At 50.5% G+C, this 17,429-nt stretch overlaps 1 long non-coding RNA gene across 1 annotated transcript in view; it reads left to right on the forward strand.

Annotated features, from left to right (window-relative positions):
* LOC111773625 (uncharacterized) overlaps positions 1-6,124 on the forward strand; it is a 42,320-nt gene extending 36,196 nt beyond the window's left edge. Inside the window, exon 3 of the long non-coding RNA XR_011439369.1 lies at positions 5,708-6,124. This is a non-coding gene — a long non-coding RNA (uncharacterized lncRNA). The remainder of the gene's footprint in view (positions 1-5,707) is intronic.
* Positions 6,125-17,429: the final 11,305 nt, after the last annotated feature.

The raw sequence follows: 17,429 nt of genomic DNA on the forward strand, positions 1-17,429 counted from the left end.
CCCTCCTTCCCTCCTTTCCTGTAACCCGTGCTCCGCACCCAGCAGCTGATAACAACCGATCCTCCACCCTAGGAGCCTGGGGCCCTGCCCCGCATAGGATTCTCTGCACAAGGATACAGATACTTCAGCCGACCTTTGCCACCCAGTGTGTTCTGTTACGTTTAGAGAAATATCCCGGAGGTGCTCCCAACCCAAGCTTGGAAGATCAGGGAGGACTTCCTGGAGGAAGTGGCCTCTGTGCTCAGACTTGAAGGTGGAGCTACAACGAATCAGGCGGCAGGTGGACAGGGGATGGCTTTCCTTATGCAGCACTTCCTGCCTTTCAGTCACTGTGCTGTGTTTTACTGTCACTGTCTCATTCAACCCTAGACCCTCCGAAGCTGATACTACTGTTATCTCCATTTTACAGATGGGGACACTGAAGCCCAGAGACACTAAATAACTTGCCTAAAGCCACACAGCTAGCAAATGCTGACGCCGGGATTTGCATCCAGGTCTGCAGATTGCAAAGCCTGACAGGAGGTGACTGCTAACTGTTTACAGAGGGCAAAGCGGGTAGACTGGGGACTTCTTCTAAAACACAGTTGACCCTTGTGCTATGGGCTGAATTGTGCCCCCCGCCCCATTGGTATGTTGAAGTCCCAACCTTCAGGACCTCAGAATGTGACTATATTTGGAGGTGAGGTCTTTAAAGAGGTGATGAAGTTAACTGTGGCCATTAGGATGAGCCCTAATCCAAAATGATGGATGTCCTCATAAGAAGAGGGAATGTGGGCACAGAAAGAGGCACCAGGGATGCATGTGTACAGGAAAGGCCACACAAGGACACAGCAAGCCAAGGAGAGAGGCCTCAGGAGAAACCAACCCTGCCAACACCGTGACCGTGGACTTCCAGCCTCCCGGACGGTGAGAAAGTGTACGTCTGTGGTTAGGGCTCTCGGTCTGCGGGATTTTGTTACGGCGGCCCCAGGAAACTAATCCACCTCGCCTCTTCTTTTGGGACAACGCTTTGATGGTGGGAAAACTTCAGCCATATTAATTGTGTTTTGTTTTCTCTGCTGTAGAATAAAAGAGAATGAGCCACCTGGTGTCTGACACACACACACCCCCTCCCTCGGGGGCACCTGCTGGACCAAAGCCACTGGGAGACGACTGCTCTTCTTAGCTCTTGTGAGAGTCAAGATTCTCTGCGGAGATTGTGCGGTGGGTCCTGGAGGGGAAGAGAGGTGGGAGGGCCTGAAGTAATAGAGGCAGATTCTCAGAGATGAAGGGGTGTTGGCCATCTGAGGGCGCCACCAAGGGGGACCCAAGCCTCATTTCCTTGGCCATTGGACAACTGGCATGGCTGACCAGCCTAATTGCTCATGCATCAGAGCACTGCACTTCAAGGCATCCAGCACGGGCATTGCAGATCTCCAGTATGGACCCACGGCTGCAGGCAGGGGCCGCTAGGAATCTTCCTCTGCTTACAGGCCTTAGAACTCTGCGGCTTCTGGAGGACGTGGGGTGCAGCAGCACCAATACAAGCCGAGATTGGATCTCCCGCCAGCCCAGGGAGTCGGAGGGCCCACGTTAGACTGAGCTGAACTTAGAGCCAAGAAGAAAGCAAAGCAATATTTTTATACACATAAATTTGTGCATTAACATTCAAACTGACTACCCTTTATTTTCAGAATTGAGATCCAGAAAAGCAAAACCAAAGCCAATTCAAGGCAAAGCTAAAAACACTTCTGTCAGCAGGAGAGACAATGAGCCAGCGAGAAGGAGGAGCCAGCGGCCAGTGGTTTTCTTCTGGCTCTGCCGCTGTCTTCTGGCTCTGCTTTGTCTCCTGACTAGACCTAATTATGCTTGTCATGCGCATCAGAAGGATGGGGCTAAGATTAACAAGTTAATGTGGGTAAAAGCTCTCTAGCTCCAGAGATGAAAGGAGATCTAATTAGCAAGGCCGGCAAGGCCCGCAGGCGCTGGCCAGCGTGGACTCCGCCCCTGTGCTCACCAGAGAGCTAATTATAGCTTCTGGGAGGGGCTTCCCCAGGGTCCACCCCAGTCTTGGCCTGGAGAGGAGGCTCTTCTTGCACGTTTTCCTCCAGCCCTAGGGTGCTGTGACTCCGCGTTGGAGGAAACAACGCGCGCACCTCTCTCAAGTGATGGAGAGAAGGAATGGGTGCAGGTCTCTCCCCATTTTAATCAACGCAGGCTGACCCGCAGGAATGGGGGGGCGGGTGAAGGTGACCCTGTGAGGTCAGCAGAGTGCAGAGGTCAACTGAGTTCCAGGACGGCAGGAGAAGGCCAGAGGCTAGAATCCTGACTCTGCCATTGCCTAGATCTGAGGACTTAGCAAAACCCTCCACACCCTGGAGGTTCTGGCACTTCTTCTGCCCAAATAGGGACAACACTTCCTACCTCAGAGTTGTGGGGCTTAGATTGGTTCAGGCTGCACCCGAATAAGCACATGTTTTTATTAACAGTAATCAATAATAGCTGCTTGAAATGGCTGGAGTGACCTCTTTCACTCACCGAGTCCGCAGTGAGTTACCTGTTATGGGCTGGGGACCTGGGCGTCGCAGCCCCTGTGTCCAGCGATGAGCCACAGCGACGGCTCTGCCCTCCTGTGCAGAGCTGAGGGCAGGTTGGATGAGGAACTCCGTAACCTCTCAGACCTTCCCTCCATGTCTTGCTTCTCCTCTTAATAGGCATTACTGAAGAATTTTTTTTTAATTAAAAAAATCCTAAAACCTGCTCACAGGTATGTTTGCCTGAAAGCACAGACAGTTGATTCTACTCTAAGAATTAAGACGATTAGTTCAGAATACCCCAAATGAGCCAAGAATTTTAAAGCGTAAATGCTGGAGTGAGTCTTTGACCTGTCCCGTCCGGCCCCACGTGTCTTGTCCAGAGTTGCTGTGGTAGCTCTTATGTAGCTGGCCACCTGGCCTGAGTGGAAATGGGGGATGAAATTGGCCTGTTTGAGGCTGTGAGAAAGACCAGTTAGTTCCTACCGGCCCTCTCCTCCTGGGCACTCACCGAGCACACCGCCCCTGAGCGCGGTTTGTGTAAATATTTAGCTAACAGCTGTCCCCCACTGGACGGTGACTGGCAGGAGGGCAGGGTCCCTGACCGTGGGTTCCAGGTGGAACCTCCCTGGCCGGGTGCCCTCTCCGCCTGGCCTCCTGGCAGGCAGCGTCCCCTGAAGTCGTCCTCAAAGCCACTCCACGAGGCGATGCTCTCACCAAGCCCTTTGTGCACACACGGAATATGAGGCGTAGTGGGCGCCTCCGCTTCAGGCGCACAGTCGGGCTCCAGAGTCCTCACCCCCCACCCCCCACGCTGACAGGCATCTCATGACATCTGTAGGACAGAATGGGTGGTGGGAGGGTTGGTAGACAGATGGGGGCTTCGGTGCAGCAGGGCCCACATTCTAGGTCCGTGGGCTTCAGATCTGAGTTCTAGGTCTGCCCCAAGAACAAAACCTGGTGTAGGCTGGTCCCGCCACAGATTAGCTGACGACCCTGGGCAACTCACCTCGTGTTCCAGAGCCTCAGTTTCCTCTTCTGCAAAATAGAGATTTAAAGAAACAAGCTGACAAATCAAGGCCTTGATGAGATACCACTTCACACCCTTTGGGATAGCTGCTGTTAAAAAAAAAGAAGAAGAACAAGAACAAGTACTGGCAAGGATGTGAGAAACTGGAACTCTCGTGCACTGTCAATGGGAATATAAAACGACGCAGCCACTATGGAAAATAGTTTGGCACGTCCTCAAAAAATTAAAAATAGAATTACCATGTGATCCAGCAATTCCACTTCCAAGTCTATACCCAAAAGAATTGAAAGCAGAGTCTCAAAAAGGTATCCGTACATCTTTGTTCATAGCAGAATTATTTACAGCAGCCAAAAGGTGGAAGCAACCAAGCATCATTCAAAGATGAATGGAGAAATAAAATGTGGTAGAGGCATATCGTGGAACATTACTCAGCCGTAAAAAGGAAAGAAATTCTGACACCTGCTACAACATGGATGAAGCTTGAGGACATTATGCTAAGTGAAATAAGGCAGTCACGAAAAACCAAATACTGCATGGTTGCACTTTAATGAGGTGCCGAGCGTCGTCACATTCACAGAGGCAGAAAGTGGAAGGGTGGTTGCCAAGAGCTGGGGGAGGAGAGAGTGGGAGGTGGCTGTTTGATGGGTGCAGAGGTTCAATTTTGCAAGATAAAAGGAGTTCTGGATACACAGCAACGTGAATGTACTTAACACTACTGAGTGTACACTTAAAAACCCTCAAGATGGGAAATTTTATGTAATGTGTATCTTGCCACAATTTAAAAAATAAAGAAAGAGAAAACCAATAAATGAACCCACTTGGCAGCAGTGTTATAAGGGTGAACCAAGAGAAAGTGTGGCACACAAACTGTATTGAGCCATGGGGTTAAGGGCCCCAGTACCTAGGCTGCCCCTCGACTCTGCATTTTAAAAGAGGGTCTCTGTACCTTGAGCCCTAAAGGGGTCGTGAGCATGGCAAGGCTCTCATCCAGTGTGGCGGGCCACACAGAGAGGGTTACTGTTGGTGGTAGTTTGTCTTTTTTTAAGCAGGGAGGACTTTGGGTGCAATTGCCAACTTCAAAGCAGACGCCTCTCACCACCCACAGCCCACAGCCTGGCGAGCGTTTGGCACCGGCCTCCGGGCAGGGTCGGGCAAGAACAGGGCTGACGGGTGAGGTCCCATCTTTACGTCTCTGCCAGACACTGGTGCCAGTTTGCTACCAGCTGCTGGCATCTTTCAGTTCTGCCAATAAAAGGTCCAGGAATGCTCACCAGGCCGACAAAGCCAGGCCTCCATCCTGGTGAGCGCCTGGCACAGCCATCTGCTCTCTCTGCACCGTCTGCAGAGCAGAAGCAAGAGCTTCCATTTACGGAGCCCAAGCGCTTTGCATATAATATCTCATTTAATCTTCACAACACTCTAATAGAGTGAGTGTCAATCTATCCACTTTTTAGGTACAAAAACTGAAGTGCAGAGAGGTAAAGTGACTTGCCCAAACTAGTGAGTGAAAGAAACTGGACTTGAATGTAGGTCTGTGCATAGGTGCTACCCATCTCCTTATGCAACATGGGGACTGAATGAATGGACGGATGAAAACTGGAGGGGCTGTTATTTCCAAACGCCTTTCACCTGAGGATCTCAAAGCACTTTTCAAGAACTCAACAGCAACTTGACCATCCAGTCTGCAGGCACCACAGAGTGCTGGATCCAGAGTCAGGCCATGGTTATCCCTGTCCTTAGGGAGCTTGGAGCCAACGTGGGAAGCAAACATGGTAACTAGTAATAGCTGACATTCACTGATGTCGCTGAGCCGGCTTTCATGGGGTTCTTTTATTTAATCCATACAGAAAAATAGCCTGTGCAAGAGGGACTATGATTACAACTCCATTTTTCAGACGAGGAGACTGAGGCTGAAATGAGAAGAAAAACTTACCTACGGTACTATAAGTCAGTGCCACTCAGTGTCGTCCTTGGACCTAACGGCTTGTCAGCAGCTGGCTACAAAATGAGTACAGAAATAGAGGATAATTGTTTTGTAGTAACTTGATAGACCAATTTTACGTTAGTTGAATAAAGTTCTTTTTAAAAGTTGGTCTTGTATTTCGTATGTTCATTTCTTTTTATTTCATCTCATTTTTTAAAAGTAACTCACTTTATTTTTCAGAAGTATTGATCTGCACGGATTGGGGGAAAAACAAGCGCTCCTGGGCCACAGGTGGTTTGAGAAGCAGTGAAACAGTGATAGCAGACCTCGGACTGCACCTGGGTATCTGACTCCATTCGGATCTGCATCTGGATGTCACCTCCTCAGAGAAGAGGCTGTCTCCAGCCCTCTGTTTAAGGCCCAGTGTCCCTTCACTCTCCTCTGTGCTGTCCAGCATGGTAGCCACTGCCCACCGTGCCTCCTGAGCACCCGAAACGTGGTTAGTGCCCGAGGTGTGAAACACACACTGGATTAAAAGACTGAGTTTGAAAAAAAGAATGGGAAATATCTCATTTATAATGTTTACATTTACTGTATGCTGAAATAATATTTTGGATATACTATATTAGGTTAAATAAAATATATCATCAACGTGAATTTCATCTGTCTCTTCACTCTTTTACATGTGGCTCCTAGGAAATCCGGTGTGGCTTTCATTACATCTCTATTGGACAGGGCTGTCCCCGCCCCGACATGGCCTGATTTCCTTCACAGGCACCATCTCTGCCAGACATTGCCTGATGTATTTATGTTCCGTTTGTTGAGCATCAGCGTCTCCCACTGGAAGGTGAGCTCCTGTTCACCACTCACCTCCAGTGCCCGGAACAGTGCCTGGCACAAACTGCATACTGCAGAGCTGTGGTGCGATGAGTGAACACAGGAGTGAACGACACCTGACAGACGACAGCGTCCCTCAGGCCCCTTTCAAATTCAGCGCTGTATCATTTTGCATGTTTGACAATTTGCTTTCAAATACGTTTTTGTAAAAAGTGGGAGGCGTGTGTGCATATTAATCAATGCCGTCTAGGTAGTTAGATAATATTCAAAGTGCCCTACTTAGAAACCCACACTCTAAAGGAGACTGACTAAGCTTTTCGAATATAGCAATGTACACTAGGAGTTTGCTGATTCGCGTTAGGAATGAATCCCTGCTGGAGAAAGAGCAGTGTTCCAGGCAGCTCAGCTCGGGAGACTGTACAGCTCAACATGCGTGCAGAGCGAGCGAGCAGAACCAGCACATTTGGCAGCATCGTACCCTGGCGGCCCTCGGGGACTGCGTGTCCTTTTACACTTGGCTGTCTACACAGTGGGTAGATCCAGGGACGTCTACCTGGGAGGGAATCTTTCATGCAGGTGCTTATGGGATTCCTGCCTCCTACCCCTTACATTTAGGAGACTTCATTATGGGTTTTGTTCCTAAATTGCTAATAAATACAAATCTGGCAGAATTTGGCCTAAGATCTGCTTTCACAATAGCATACTCCCACGAAGTAAGGTGAGGGGGACCGGTTGCAGGCCCCAAGGACCACCCCATCTCCCTCCCATCGGGGCAGGCTGCCGCTAATTATGAAAAGAAACAGACAGTCGTTATACCGGCAGACCGGCTCAGACCAGTTGCGAGAGGCTGTAACCGTTTTCGTCCCAGATGCTGCCGCTTGGTTTAGGCTTCGTCTTCGAGCCCTCCCTCCGAGGAGCAGAACCCCGGCCCCAGCTCAGACGAGGCCTGTCTGCATGTTGGCTGCAGTGCTTCTGGTCTCTTCCACGCCAGTTGCAACAAGCTGCTGCCAGGGTGGCGGGCAGCACCCCTGCAGCTTCAGGGCCCAGGGTGAGCTGCTCGATCGGAACCAAAATTGTAGAGGCCGCTGACATCCTCCAGGCCAGGCCTCTGGAATCAGCCTTGGCCTTTATTCCCCCTTTGGCCAGCAGAGAAACTGGGGGTAGGCCCGACCGCAGGTGCCCAGCCCAGGGCCCCCCACCCTTGGCCCTCTCAGGGTATCGCAGGCAGGCCGTGAATCCACACACACACCAAGCATTGTCCAGGGCCTGAAAAAATAATGTTCTGCACTGTATACGCCATATCACGTATGGTTACAGGTGAATAAAATTCATTTTGATTGCATTACTGACTTCATCAAAACCATCTGTCAATATCCCAATCAATAGATCTTAAAGGAACAGATGCTATCCTGCAGGTCCCCACACGAAAGGCTGGGTGCTGCTGAGCCAATGAGAAACTTTTGAGCTGGAAGACAGTGCTAAGAGCAGCAAGATCAGTGGTTTTCAAATTATGGGGGGGCAGCATCTTTTTTTTTTTTTTTCAAAACTGAAATCCGATTTTTAAAAGAGGACAATACAAATCCTGGAATCCTCCCTGCAGGGGCCGGCTCGGCCCGGATCCACCCTGGCAGGTCTGAGCTGAGAGGCCTGGCACTGGTGCTCCACACATGCCTGCAGAGCCTTTACCCCTCAACCTGGGGCCCACTCCTCTCCTCTGGAGGAGCCATCCCTTCCTTCTGTCATTGACAGACATTTGTGAGCGCCTCCTCTGTGCTGGGGGTCGGGGGATGGTAGGCCCTCAGGGAGACAGAGCGGTGCACAAGCCGGCGAGATTCAGACTGGCCGCGGCGGTGGCCATGTGGTGCTCTGCACGTCTGTTCATCGGACCCACTGCCACCTGCTCATCCTTTCAGCCGCCTCCCCTCCTACCTCCTGGATCCCTTCTTACAATGTTTCCCTCACCTCTTTGCTGACGAGCCCCAAATGGGCCGTGAACCTTTCGCTTCCATCGCTGCTACGTGAAAGCTGAGGCTTTTCCCCTCACAGCCTGCTGAAGCCACACAACCAGGACACGGGACAGGTGTGTGTCTTGCTTCCCAAGACCGCTTCCAAACCATCTTACTTCCTTCTCCTTCAGCACCCATTCCTTGGAAGTTTATTTCATGAGACTTTGCCCTCCCTTCCTGGTTTGCAGCCCTCTCCTGTCCACCTGCCTCACCTCTTCCACTAAGGACTTTAGCATCCACTCATTTCCTTCAATTGCCACCATCCTCGCTTACTGCAAAATTCAGATGGCTTTTCCAGCCAATACCTCGGCTGCTTGTTCTCCAACCAGCTCACACCAATACCCTTTCCTCCAACCTGCCTAGCTCTCCTCTTCCTCGGTCACGTCCTTTCACGTTGTACCCCTCAAACATCCCCGTCTCTGTGCTTCCAGCTCACTGTCTCTGCTCCTCCTGCCCAGTAAGTTTGCCGCCTCACAGAGCCCTTCCACGGTTGGGATCCCTGCCACTTTCTCACCAGCCACCTCACTCCCATCACCCTTCCTTCTTACCATTGCTCCCCTGACAACTCCCTCGGACAACCCCACTGGCCAAGCTCCAGCTTTCCTACCCTCACGTCTGCACCGAGCAGTGGCACGTTCTTGCAGAATCCACTGATGACGATCACAGGACTCCTGTGTTTGTAAACACAAATCTTAAGGGAGTACCCTCCGCCGACTGGCAAACTCTTCTCCGGTGTCTTCACTTCTCGCTCTCTCCAAAACTCCTGTGCGTCTCTTCTCCTCGCTCCTCAAACTTCCTGCATTGCTTCTTGCCTTGCTGTTAGCTGCTGGTCAAGACTTGTGGCGCCGTGAAAAAGAGAAACAGTTGCATAGAAACTGCCACATCCTCTCTCTGACAAAACTTCCAGCTTGACCCAGCCTGTGCCCACATCCTGCGCCTTTCCTCCTGTTTCTACAGAGGGTACATCCCTGTTCCCATGCCAGGTCGGCCCCTCCCTCACCTCGTGCCCAGCTGGAATGCCCTCTTGCCTTCTCGTGGACGGCCTTTCTGTAACCATCTCCTCTTTCCTGCATCAATTTCTTCCTTCCTACTGGCTCACTCCACTTGCCCTCCCTGCCCCTCCAGTGGAGGGTCAAGAATCAAGGTTCTCAACAACAAAACCAAAAGTAAACAAACTTTTCTTAGCCCCACATTCCCCTCCAGCTATTGGTCTAAAGCTCTACTCTCCTTTACTGCAAAACATCTTCGAATCGATTCTAGCTGCCACCCGCCCTGCCCTCCCGCACGTTCTCTTCTCCACCCGCTCCCTCTGAGCTTCTCTTTCCCACTCTGTTGAGACGGCTCTTGACAAAGTAGCCGTGAGTCCAGATGACCAAACCCAATGGTCCCTTTGCTGTTCTCACTAGAACTTTGCAACAGCAGTGTGCACAGTTGACCCAACCTTCTTTCCTGAAAGACTTTTGTTCTTTTCGTTTCTGTGACACCAACCTTCCTGGTTTTACCTCCATCCCGCTGGCAGCTCCTTCTTTATTTCCTTGGCCGGTTTCCTCCTCTTGGACTTTAAATATTGGAGCTCTTTTCCATATTCATTCTCCTCCTTGGTCATCTAGTTCAATCCCACAGCTCAAATACCAGTTGAAGTCTGTGTTCCCCGAATCTGTACCTCCAGCTCTAACCTCTCGGCAGATGTCTAGACTCATATATCCCACTGTCTCCTGGACATCTCCATGTGGATAACAAACAGACCTTTCAAATCTAGGGTGACCGAAGCCTGCCACCCTGAACTCCGCCCGGCTTCCCAGTCTTGGCAAATGACACCCCCCTCCCCACTCAAACCAGAAACCTAAAACCTAAAACTGTTGCTCAAACCAAAAACCTAGGCGTTACCTTGGTTCCTCCCCCCCGCATCCCCATCAGCAAATGCTCTTCACTTTCTCCCCTAAAATCTTTCCGCTATCCATCCACTTCTTGCCCCCTCTACTATTTCTATCCCCAACCAAGTCCACAGCAACTGTCTCCTCAAGCACTGCACAAAGGCCCCTAGTTACGCTTTCTGCCTCCTCTCTTGTCCCCTTCCCGAAAATCCACTCTCCACACTCCTCCCAGGATTATCTTTTGGAAAAGTACCGTCCTCCCATGCGACTTCGAATAAAACCCATACTTCTCGTCCCAGCTTCCAGAGCCCTCCCCGACCTGGTCGCTGCCAAACCTCCCCCTTGCTCATGCTGCACCACTTGGTGCCCTTCTCTGTGCTCTGGCCTCAGAAGGCTGTCTCCGTCCTGTGGTCCTAGCTATAGCCCACTCTGCCCAGAATGTTCTTCCTCTAGAGCTCTGCATGCATGATCCTTCTCAAGTCTCAGCTGAAGTGCACCGTCCTCAGAGAGGCCTTTCCTTGTCATCCACCGTAAAGAATCACCCCGCGCCATCACCACCACACACGGCGTTTTCTATCACACTGGCTCATTATATTTTCCTCATAGCTGGTGAAGAAAAAGTACCACTTGGCATTTCATATTTATTTGTTTGCTTATTCAGTGTCTGTCCACCCTCCTCCCCAAACACACTCTAGACTACGCCTTTTCCTGTCGCTAGCCTAGAAGAGCACCTGGCACTCAAATACATGCTTGTTGAATAAATGAGTTACGAACTATGAGTGCCACATTCCAAAGTCCAGAATCTGCCCTGTAGCTAGGTGCCCTGTGAGAGGAAGCAAGAGCAACCCAGAGCAAGGTTTTCACAGGAAGTATAAAGAGGCCTTTCAAATAATTAGAGCTAAGAATGGATTGGGCTCTTCCAGAAAGGGGTAAAGTTTCAAGGAACTATTATTTAGTACCTATTGCAAAAGATTGTCTCGTCCTCGCAACAACCCTGCATGGTACATATTATTATGTACCCCCATTTACTTATGGAGGAACAGATTCAGAGAGGTTAAGTAACTGGCCCAGGGTCACACAGGAGGAAGCAGGATCGGAATCAAGGATGTTTAATCCCATAGCCCATGCTTTTGACACCATACTAAGCTTACTTTACCTCCTCCTCAAGCCTCAGGGTCCTCCACTGTAAACTTACTGCAATGACATGCTTCAGACGTTGTGGTGAAGATTGCGGCAGATTAGGAGGTTAGAAGAGCTCAGCCAGGGCCTGGCGGAGGGAGCACTCATACCTACTCGTTACCATCAGTATCGGTGTCTTCCAATATTATGCAATCAGTGCATGGGAGAGCTGAGACGTGAGACCAGGCCTGTCTAACTCCAAGGCCTATGATTATTCGGTGGATTTGAGTGGGAACTAGTCAGATCTGCCGTGGAAGGAAAGATGCGCAAGGACAGACAATCCTCATAGTCCCTGCCAACTCCGAGAGGCTGTATTTTCTGCCTCTATCTTCACAGGTCAACAGCAAATAGTGGGCTGGAGTGGGAAGGCATTCGGCTGTCTCCCTCCGCTTCCCAGCGGCTACGGCCGCGTGGGAGGTGGGAGCACTGGGCAAGTGGCTTCGTAGGATGCTCCTTAGTGAGACCAGCCGGGTGTGGATGCCGCTCCTACACCGTCCCAGGTGAGCAGGCCAGTTCCTTTATCTCCTGAGGCCTCAGTTCTTTTATCTGTAGAGTGAGGATGATAATAGGACTTGCCCTCATGCATGGCGAGGATGAAAGGGTTATGACACGCAGAATCCCTATCTCCGTGCCCACAGAGCCTGGCACACGTTAAGAGCGGCCCCCTCTAAGTGGCGGTCACGGTGATTCTCCCCACCCCCGGGCCCAGGGGGAGCAGGGCACTGTCTCGGGACCCGGCAGCCACGTCTGCGCAGAATTCGCTTCCTCTTGCTGCATCTGTCGGATTCGGGGTCGGGTAATCAGAACCAGCTCACGTGTGCGAGCCGGGCCGTGAGCGGGCTGGAGCCCGTGCAGGGCACACCAGCAGGCAAACAGGCGCTGCTGTTCCTGTTTTCCAGCCGCAGGGGAAGACCGGGGCTATTTTTAGCTGCGGTAGGTTCGGTTCTGGGGAGGGCACGAGGCCGTGTTTGTTACGTTACGTTTTAACATAACACAGAGTCACCCAGCTGAGGGGATCTGTTTTAGGTTGTTTTTATTAATCAGAGTGTTTTTTTCAAGTTGAGATGTTCAGACTTAACAGGCCACAGGCGAGCAGCACCCGATACTAAGATATAACCTAACAAAAATAAATCCTTTGTTCTACTAAGTTTCCATGAGGTATCCCAAAAACAGGAAAAAAATGTCATAAACATGGCATGGCCTCCGCTTGAGTGAGTTTCTTTTGGGAAAAACATACTCTGTGATTATACTATTGTATATCTCACACCAGTGAACTTTGGAAGAGAGTTCTGCGATTCAGGAACAAAGGCCAGGCAAGACCTTCCCATGGAATTTTTTTGAGCTCTTTCAGGTGCAGACAAGATGTCTGTCTCACTCCTGAGATGACAATAAGCATGAAGCAGCGGGGGTGGGAAATAACTGCAAGCAAGTGCAGATAATCTGGGTTTGGGGAGTTAGAAACACGATGCATATTGCTGGATGTAATAGAAGATGTCCTTCAAAGTCAGACCCAGCAAATGCACTTCGGAATCACGGGCTGGGTGCCTAGGATGGGCCCACCACCACAGACGCAAGAGGCGACAAGACAGATTCGGTCCTCGCCCTAAGGGAGCGTATGGCTCAGAAGGGAGAACACATAAGAAAACAGTGCGATGGGTGCTCTGATAGGGGAAATACCCCACTAGACCAACTCGACAACTTCCAAGTTGCTTAATATTCCTGAACATCGATTGCTTCATCTCTGACACGAGGCTAAGAATGTCTGTTGAAGATGACAGGTTAAACACGTGCACAGATGGTCAAACAAAAACCCCCATGTCCTCTTTCTCATGCTCCAAAATGAAAATAATCCAAGAAAGAGAAAAGCATGGGATCCAGAAATAAGGAACTCCAGCCTCAGAGAGAGGCACAAGGAAGGCCCAGGAAAGATCTGGGATGACAGCGGTACAGGCATCCAGGCCGCCTGCCCGCATCAGAGCTGGTCAGATGGCCCCAGAGAGACGGCTTCAAAAAGATGAAATGGATATAATCTCAAATGTACTTGAAAATATTTAGAAAAGATTTATACAATTGTGGACTGGCTTGAGGTTAAATTAGCAATAAGCACATAGAAAATCAAGCAAGCTTAAAAAATAAGAAAATGATTCCAGGGGAAATAAAAAATTGTGCAGGAAAAGTAAAAAATCTAGTGTGGTAGATGACACAGCTGTGAAAATACTGATCTGGCTAAAATTAAATTATATGTATATTGGGAAGATAGGAGAGCAGGGACAACATGTGGTCATGTGTGTTGCACTTGGGGTGGTGGGTTGATGGCAGAGCCATCCTCATCTTCTAATGGTGGAAAGCCAGTAGATGATGCCTGAAACCGGGAGATCACACAGTAACAATAAAAGCACGTTAGTGAGAGCTATGGAAGCAAATAACAAGAAGGATCTGCTGAGTGTAGACAGTGGTTGTCTCTGGACCACGGGAAACCACACCGTGTGCGTTTGGGGCAGGAGTTGGGAACAGGAAGGTAGTGACCATCTTTTGTATCAAAGCATGTAGACCTTTTTGACTCTTTCCATGCGCATATAACTTTGATAATCATAAAACTAAACTTAAAATAATAGCTACACAGAGCAATAAGTGTGGGCATTCCCTGCTGTGTTTGTTAACAAACATAAAAGTCATGTGCACATCACATGAAACTTCTCTGAGGAAGAATTGCCATCACGTGGTGTGCCAGGCTGACCAGCCCTTCATGTTATCTCTCAGATTTGCAAAGCTGGCTTGTTGATAAAACATCATTTGCTCAGAAGTGGGAGAGAGGAGAATCGTAGTGTCCACCCCCACAGAGTGGTTGAGAGGGTCAAAGGAGGCAGGGCATTTCCTTAGCACTGTGCTCTGTAAATATCGGCAAGTTGTCCTGTCTGTTCCTCTCCTCTGTTGTAATTGCGTAAGTTTCTCCAGCTGACCTGGGAGAAGGGGCCTGCTCGCCTTATTCCCCCTTCCCAGACATCAGTACTGGAGATGAGAGACACCTAGCATTTGGGGAACAGAAGGAAGTTGAGGGTAGAGTGAGGGCAGGGAGTTGCAAGAAGTGAGGCCAGTGACGTAAGACATGTCAAGGCCTCGTGGGTCACCGTACGGAGTGTGGGCTTCCATTCAGGGGCAATGGGGAACCACCGAAGGAAAGAGGACGTGATTAGATTTTTAATGGATGGTGTTTGTGGTCTGGAGAATGGGTCGGAGATGGGAAAGAATGGGGGCGAGGAGACCAGTAAGGAGACTGTTTCAGTAATCAAAGCAAGAATAAAAGGGGCCTGGACTGGGGTAGGGGTAGTGCGGATGGAGACAAGCAGACAGATTTGGACACATTCAAATGACCGGAGGCAGAATCCACTGAACCGACAAGAAGGCAGAGGGAGAAATGGGTGTTGAGAATTAGGCCCAGAGTTCTGACTGTGACCTGGAAGGATGACTGAGCCATCCATGGAGGCAGGGAATAACAGAGGCGGGTTTGAGGAGGAACGTGGAAGATGCTGGTCTCATTCAGACATGGTCGGCTGGAGCAGCCTTCCAAACGTCCGAATGCTGAGGTTCAGGGGGCGACTAGGTATTCGAAAGAGCGTCTGGGGCCACCCATGGATGCGTGCTCCGTCCAGAACGAGTCTTTTCAAAGCACTTTTAAAAAGTGAATCAGGCACACCTCTGGGTAGCCACATGACATCGGTGATGGGGTGCCCACCACGTACAGCAGAGGAAACTGAAGCCCAGAAAGAGCCAAAACCCACACTCGGGAGTTAAAAGGTTAATCTCTTAGTTTTGCTAAAAATAATAATAACAATAATTAAAATCTAGACCATACAATTAAGCACAGCATACAGCCCCGGATCTTTGCAAAACTGCTCCTCTGCCCCACCAGTCACTCGTCTCCCTAACTCAATCATTTATTCACCAGACAGTCACTGAGGCCCAGCTGTGCTTTGGGCAGTCCTGGGAGCTGCAAATATATCCGGCGAACAAGACTGAGTCTCACTTGACTGACGTCTGTCATTGAAGAGGCTGTTCTAACTGGGGACAACAGGAAGCCAACCAACCACGGCCACCAGCACCACCCCCTGGAGAACCTCAAGCCTCGAGGGATAAATACACAATGGAAATAAAGCAAGGCGAGAACCATCGAGCGTGCCAGGGGAGCGACTTTAAAGGGATGATATTGAAGGACCTCTCTGAGGATGTGTGGTGAACAGCAAGAAGGGCCTGCCGTGCACAAAAATCTAGGAAAAGAACATTCTAGGAGAAGAGACCTGCCAGCGGAGAGGCCCTAAGACAAGACTGAGCTTAGCTGGAGGAATGGCGAGAGGCCCCGGTGGCAGGGATGAGGTGAGCCGGGGGAAGAGTCCCAGGAGACGGGGCCAGGGAGGTGGGGGGCCGGAGCAGGGGCTCTTTTGAGTCTGGGCTTGGCTTCTGTTCTAAGTACAGCGGGGTCATTGGCGGTTGTTAGCAGCAGAGCGTCCTCAGTGCTTATCTACCTGAGCAGTCACTCTGGCCGCTGCGTGGAGGGTGATCAGAGCCAGGGAGCAGGCAGCAGCGGACACAGGGACGAGGACCCGCAGCCCTGCCACGCTGTCCCCAAATCGCAGTCTGCACTTCCTCAGGACAAGCGGGAGAGGTGGGAGCTATCACTCCAGCTTCCAGTAAGGATCCGTTTCATATCCTTTCACAAAGCCAAGCACAGTTCGGGGCATGTAGCTGTCCCCTTAATAATGTTTGATGTTTGATTAATAAGTTAAACAACCCATTGAGTCCATCTACTCAAAGAATCAGACAAACCAATTAAAAGGCCTGACCACAAAGCCCCGACACAGCAGCTGCTTGCCGGCCCTGGTCAGTTGCTTGACCGAGGAGCCTTGTCAAGCTCAATCAACAGGGTGAAGCCAGGAGTGCACGATGACACGGAGTTTGAGTCTGCCATTGTTCTCTCTCGCCACTGCTGGGCTGGGGCTCTGTGCCTCCAGGAATCTGGAGGAACACAAACACATTCTTTTCCAAACCTGGCATTTCCAGTCTTCGGTCGTTTGTCATCATCTAGCCCGACCAGGAGCAGCCCCGAGTCTGAGTGAGGCTCAGCAGGGCCCACCAGGCAGGGCCCACGCTCACGCTTTATCTGCTTCCTCTCAGAGTCACTGTTCAACACGGCATCTTTGGGCTTGCCTCGCAAACCGGGCCTGAGTCACTGCAGAGGCTGGGGAAAGGCAGGCATACTTCCTGTTCTAGCCATGCAGCTCTGGGGCCAGACTGCAGCATAGATGCCAAAACTGGCTCGCTGCCATCCTCAGATAAAAGGCATAGGGGACTAGAGCGTCTGCCCTGCGCAGCCTCTCCTGGGAGAAGCCCCACCCAGCCCCGTTGAGAGAGTATAGGAAGATTCCTTGACTGACACTCTGGGAGTGAACCCCTGACCCAAAAGTGTTTCCTACATAGAGTGGCCTTTAACTTGCAGCCTGGCTTGAAAAGGTGAGTGAAGTCAGTGAAATCACTCTCCTAGGATTTGGAATCCCAAAGCAGAGACATGGTGGTCAAGAGTGGCCCCTGGGCTGAGAGGTGAGGCAGAAAAGGCAGAGCTAGTGCAGGAGGCCACATGCTGAGGATGCAGAGGACGCTGGGGTGGGGAGAGAGAAGAGCAGAGACAGAGCGAGAGATAAAGAGGGAGGGAGAAAGAAGCAAAGTCTAGAACTGTGCTGTACAATATGGTGGCCCTGTGTGGCTATTTAATTTTATTTAAATAACAATTTTAATTAATTTAAATTTAAATTATTTAAATAACATTAGAGGTTTAAAATTCAGCTCCTCAGCTGCACTACACAGATACGGAACATTTCCGTCATCTCAGATGGTTCTGTGGGGCCGCGCTGGTCTAGAAGACTCCTGGGGTGGAGCATAAGGAGTCTTGGTTCCAGGTTTTCAGTTCCTGATTCCAATGCACGGAAGCTCAGCACACCCACTGTCCCCTACCAGGGGAGATAATTTATGTTCTTATAATTCACATCTACCACGCTAACTCTCCCCCCACTATCT

This window comes from Equus caballus, chromosome 5 (genome assembly GCF_041296265.1).
Source record: "Equus caballus isolate H_3958 breed thoroughbred chromosome 5, TB-T2T, whole genome shotgun sequence".
NCBI lineage: Eukaryota > Metazoa > Chordata > Mammalia > Perissodactyla > Equidae > Equus > Equus caballus.